Consider the following 5,742-nt stretch of genomic DNA (forward strand, 5'->3'; position numbering starts at 1 on the left):
TGTTACAGTGTCCAGAGGATTCGAATATCCCACTCTCAGACACCAATTTTAATGGGCGTCGGGGATGAGGACCTGAGTCCCAAACGTCATTCCCGACTAAGTGTGTTTTAGGGTGACTGTCAGCGACCCTAAGTCCTATCCCCAACCCGCCGGGCCGAGGCCCGCAAGCTGGCCGAGCGGTTTCTGGAAGCTTGAATTTTTGGCTTAGTGCAAAGAGTTTAAACTGCCACGCTGGCAGCTCAGGGGAGCTTGCAACCCCATCCGAAAAAGGTCAATCAAACAAAATGAAATACAATTAATTCACTTCAAATCATGCAAAACGATACAATAATCAAATCATCTATCTATAATTCCAGTAATCTCTGTCTGTACGTTTGTACGTTTGTACGTTTGTCTGTCTGTGACCGCTGTTTCTCGACAACCACGGGTCCGATATACTTTTCACTTGCCAGGTATATTGCTGGGGACCCGAGGATGTGCCTTTTCAAGGTTTCATATTAATCGGACAATTACTTACCGAGCTATGTCCAAAAAACGATTCAACCAATCAGAGAGCAGCGAGCTATCGCGTGTGCCGAACGTGGCGGACACACTCTGCCTCGGATGGCACATTTGAGAGCGTATTCATTTATTTCACGTTTGCAAACTATGTTGGCGCTATGTTGGCGTTAAACTATGTTTAAAACTAATAAAAACCCCGGGGGGATTGTCACTGTACTCGCAAGCCGTTCGCCGTTCGCTTTGGCGTTGCGAATGGACCAAAACATTTCATGCACCAAACCATTTCATGTAAAGCGTTCGCCGTTCGCTTTGGCGTTGCGAATGAACCAAAACATTTCATGAAAAAAACCATTTCATGTAAATAGAGGGGGGGATATAATTTTAGATATAGATATAGTACGGGCATGCCCTAGTCTATCTATAATTCCAGTAATCTCTGTACGTCTGTACGTTTGTACGTCTGTACGTTTGTCTGTGTCCGCTGTTTCTCGACAACCACGGGTCCGATATACTTTTAACTTGCCAGGTATATTGCTGGGGACCCGAGGATGTGCCTTTTCAAGGTTTCATATTAATCGGACAATTACTTACCGAGCTATGTCCAAAAAACGATTCAACCAATCAGAGAGCAGCGAACGATCGCGTGTGCCGAACGTGGAGGACACACTCTGCCTCGGATGGCACATTTGAGAGCGTATTCATTTATTTCACGTTTGCAAACTATGTTGGCGTTAAACTATGTTTTAAAACTAATAAAACCGAATTTGCGATTCATTCGCTTTCCTGCGCGTTTGTGCACGCGATGGCGATTTCTTTACCAAACTCCGGAAGCCGTTCGCTTTGGACCAAACCATTGCATGTAAATAGAGGGGGGGGATTGTCACCGTACTCGCAAGCCGTTCGTTTGGACCAAACCATTTCATGTAAATAGAGGGGGGGATATAATTTTAGATATAGATATAGTACGGGCAATGCCCTAGTCTATCTATAATTCCAGTAATCTCTGTACGTTTGTACGTCTGTACGTCTGTACGTTTGTCTGTGACCGCTGTTTCTCGACAACTACCGGTCCGATATACTTGAAACTTGCCAGGTATATTGCTGGGGACCCGAGGATGTGCCTTTTCAAGGTTTGAAATTAATCGGACAAGTACTTACCGAGCTATGGCGATTTAGCCGTTCGCCGTTCTCGCTTTTGCCGTTGCGAATGGACCAAACCATTCATGTAAATAGAGGGGGGGGGGGGGGGTTCTGTGGTCGTTCGCTTTGGCTTTGCGAATGGACCAAACCATTCATGTAAATAGAGGGGGGGGTTCTGTGGTCGTTCGCTTTGGCTTTGCGAATGGACCAAACCATTCATGTAAATAGAGGGGGGGGGGGGGGTTCTGTGGTCGTTGCGAATGGACCAAACCATTCACATCGAATCATCGAATCACATCGAATGGACCAAACCGTTCGCTTTGGACCAAACCCATTGCATGTAAATAGAGGGGGGGGGGTTCTGTGGTCGTTGCGAATGGACCAAACCATTCATGTAAATAGAGGGGGGGGGGGTTCTGTGGTCGTTACTGCCACGTGGTTTCAAAGTTTTTTTTTGTTGTTGTTGTTTGCACGCATGTTTTTTTTGCACCCACGTACGGGCACGCCCTAGGATGTTTACACACACACACCCCTACACAAATTTTTTTTTTTTTTTTTTTTTTTGGCAAGGAACGGGCACCCACGTACGGGCACGTCCTAGCTTATATATAGTACGGGCATGCCCTAGTATAAGTACAAGTATGACAGACTTAATTAATTAATAATGACAGACTGAAACAATTAACACAGGCCACATACAACCAATATGAAAGGCCGACACAACATCGCACACACAATACTCCATCTAACCCAGGGAAGGGAAGGTAAGCAAATTAATAAAATAATATATGCAGGGAATTGAAATTAAACAGGATATGAGGATGGGAATGGAATGGGGTTCAGGCTTGTTTGAAGAGCAGCTTCATCAACGTTCGTCAGAGCAGGGATTGGCGGGAACCAAGGTTCATCGACGTTCTGCAATCCCTTTCTCCTTTGATCCCTTTCCTTTCATCAACCTCCTCCATACAACACAGAAAATCCCTCAGGAAGATCATTGAGGTTGACTCCTTGATATAGCACACGCCGAGCCCGTTCACAGCATGAAGCATGGATCGCTTTTTCACCACTCCAAAGAAGCGCCTTTTTCCACACAATACGCTCTTTTCCTTTTTGTCCACCTCCTTCATACACAATGAAACCTTCAGAAAGTTCGTAGAGGTCGAGTCTCTCACACCAACAAGCTCACCGAAGCCGTTCACACCACGAGCAAAGATCGCTTTTTCACCTCCCTGCCAAGAGCCACTCTTCTTCTTCTCTCTTTCCTTTTCCTGCACTTTCTTGCTTTAAAGAAAAAGGGTTGAATCCTTCCCAAAGCTGTTTTTGTGCAACACCACCAACAGTCAAAATCACGTGGCGTAAAGGGAGTCAGTATGGGGTAAACTTTAAGAAAAAGGGAAAATAAATACGAAAAGGTCCTACTTGGGGATCCACAGCTGAACTGGCACTTCTATGCAATACACACTAAACAACACGACTCCTAAATGACTGACATACCCACAAACGTAACAGTATATATATATATATACTAGCAGTAGTACCCGGCATTGCCAGGCGGGGGAGGGGAGGGGGACGGGGGGGAGGGGAGAAGAGGGGGAGGGGGAGGGAGAGAGGGGAGAAGAGGGGGAGGGGGAGGGGAGAGGGGAGAAGAGGGGGAGGGGGGGGAGAGGGGAGAAGAGGGGGAGGGGGGGAGAGGGGAGAAGAGGGGGAGGGGGAGAGGGGAAAAGAGGGGGGGATGGGGAGGGGAGGGGGGAGAAGAGGGGGAGGGGGGGGAGAGGGGAGAAGAGGGGAGGGGGGGAGAGGGGAGAAGAGGGGGGAGGGGGAGAGGGGAAAAGAGGGGGGATGGGGAGGGGAGGGGGGAGAAGAGGGGGGATGGGGAGGGGGAGGGGGAAGGGGGGGGTGGGGAGGGGGAGGGGGAGGGGGTGGGAGGGGAGCAGAGGGGAACGGGGGGAGGGGAGGAGAGGGGGGAGGGAGAAGAGGGGGGAGGGGAGGGTATGGCAGGAGGGGGGAGGGAGAGGGGATGGGGAGGGGGAAGGGAAGGGGGAGGGGGGGAGGGATGGGAGGGGGAGAGGAGTTGGGGGAGGGGGGAGGAGGAGGGGGAGAGGAGTGGGGGGGAGGGGGAGGGAGGAGGGGAGGGAGGAGGAGGGGGGAGTGGGGGGGATGGGGGAAGGGGTGGGGAGAGGGGGTGGGGAAGGGGTAGGGCAGAAAGGAAGGGGTAGGGGGAAAGGGAGGAGCATGGGGGAAAGGGAGGGGAGGGGGAGGGGGGAGGGGAGGGGGATGGGGATAGGGGAAGGAGGTGGGGTGGAAAGGAAGGGGTAGGGGGGAAAGGGAGGGGTATGGGGAAAGGGAGGGGGAGGGGGAGAGGGGTGGGGAAGGGGTAGGGCAGAAAGGAAGGGGTAGGGGGGAAAGGGAGGAGCATGGGGGGAGGGGAGGGGGGAGGGGATGGGGAAGGGGTGGGGTGGAAAGGAAGGGGTAGGGGGGGTAAGGAGGAGCATGGGGGAAAGGGAGGGGAGAGGGAGGGGGATGGGGAAGGGGTAGGGCGGAAAGGAAGGGGTAGGGGGGAAAGGGAGGGGCATGGGGGAAAGGGAGGGGAGGGGAGGGGAGGGGAGGGGGGGTGAGGGAAGGGGAAGGGGAGGGGGGAAGGGGGAGAGGGGAGGGTGGAGGGGAAGGAGTTAGGGGAGGGGAGCGGGGAAAGGGAGGGGGAACGGGGGGACGGGAGGGAGGGGGAGGAGGGAAGGGGAGGGGAGGGATATAGATTGGTTACTGGCAATTGATCACATCCACAAATGATGTAATCCACACAATTTATGTCCTTTACATAACGTTACCGTAATAGGATTACATGGCCGTGTAGATGGGAAATACAGTTTGTTTGAAATAAATCACAAATATCAGATGAAAGTGACCAAAAACCTATGTGGTGTGAATGGCAATGTTCCTCGCTGAAATGTGGAAAAACTGAATTACGTGCGAACGCATAACTGTAAGATTATGGCGGCAAAGTTGGAACATCACATGATCGCTCTGAGCGAATCAGCACGCTGCTCTGCCATTCCGGTCATAATATTCCTCGCTGAAATGATGGCCATGTTTGTGCCAAATATCAAGTTCGTGAGCCTCTCCGTTTAGGAGTCTATCGGTCACATTACACACACACACACACACACACACACACACACACACACACACACACACACACAGTGTTTATTATATATAATAGCTATGTGTGTGTGTGTGTGTGTGTGTATGTATGTGTGTGTGTATGTATGTGTGTATGTATATGTGTGTGTGTGTGTGTTTGTGTGTGTGTATGTATGTGTGTGTGTATGTATGTGTGTATGTATATATGTGTGTGTGTGTGTTTGTGTATGTGTGTTTGTGTGTGTGTATGTATGTATATGTGTGTATATGTGTATGTGTATGCGTGTGCATACAAAACCCCCTTGTGATGTCTGTGCTGCTCCACTTTTCTCATCCACATTCCTCCACCCACACATTCCTTCTGCCAGCTACTTTAAATAGATAAACTGTTAATTGGTTGAATTAATGTGGTGTCGATGAAGTACAGGCTTGATGGTCCAAATGACCTCCTCCTGGTTCAAGTTCCTTATGCAGAGAGGGATATTATAAGTGAGCTGCATGACTTGGTAAGGATTTTTCTTTATCCCTTATACATGTCAATTAGGTAACATTGTAACACCTGTGTAAGTGAAAGCAGAAATGTCAGGGGGAAACTTTAGGTGGGCTCTGGACTCCTACCAAATTTGAATGCACTACCTACTGAAGCACACACGTGATTGTAATACTGAGGGCGAGCGGGAAACGTAATGAGGGAATTGCAAGACAGGTAAGTGCGGTGTAAAATAGGTACTTATAATGCAGACAGGTGGCATCTGAATAATTGAGGACGATTTGGCGGATGTAGGCAGTCAGACATGATCATCAGACTCTCAGCTTTTACCAAACGCTCTATTCCCCCCCATTTACCCCTACCTCCATAGGCTAATCCAGACCGTTGGTGTTGTTCACTCGATATCCCGCTGGGTGCCCGACGAACAGCAACAATGGTTTGTGACCCACATCAGACCCATCCTTGAATGGATT

This window comes from Myxine glutinosa, chromosome 12 (assembly GCF_964187855.1).
Source record: "Myxine glutinosa chromosome 12, kmMyxGlut1.1, whole genome shotgun sequence".
In the NCBI taxonomy this organism is placed as follows: Eukaryota; Metazoa; Chordata; class Myxini; order Myxiniformes; family Myxinidae; genus Myxine; species Myxine glutinosa.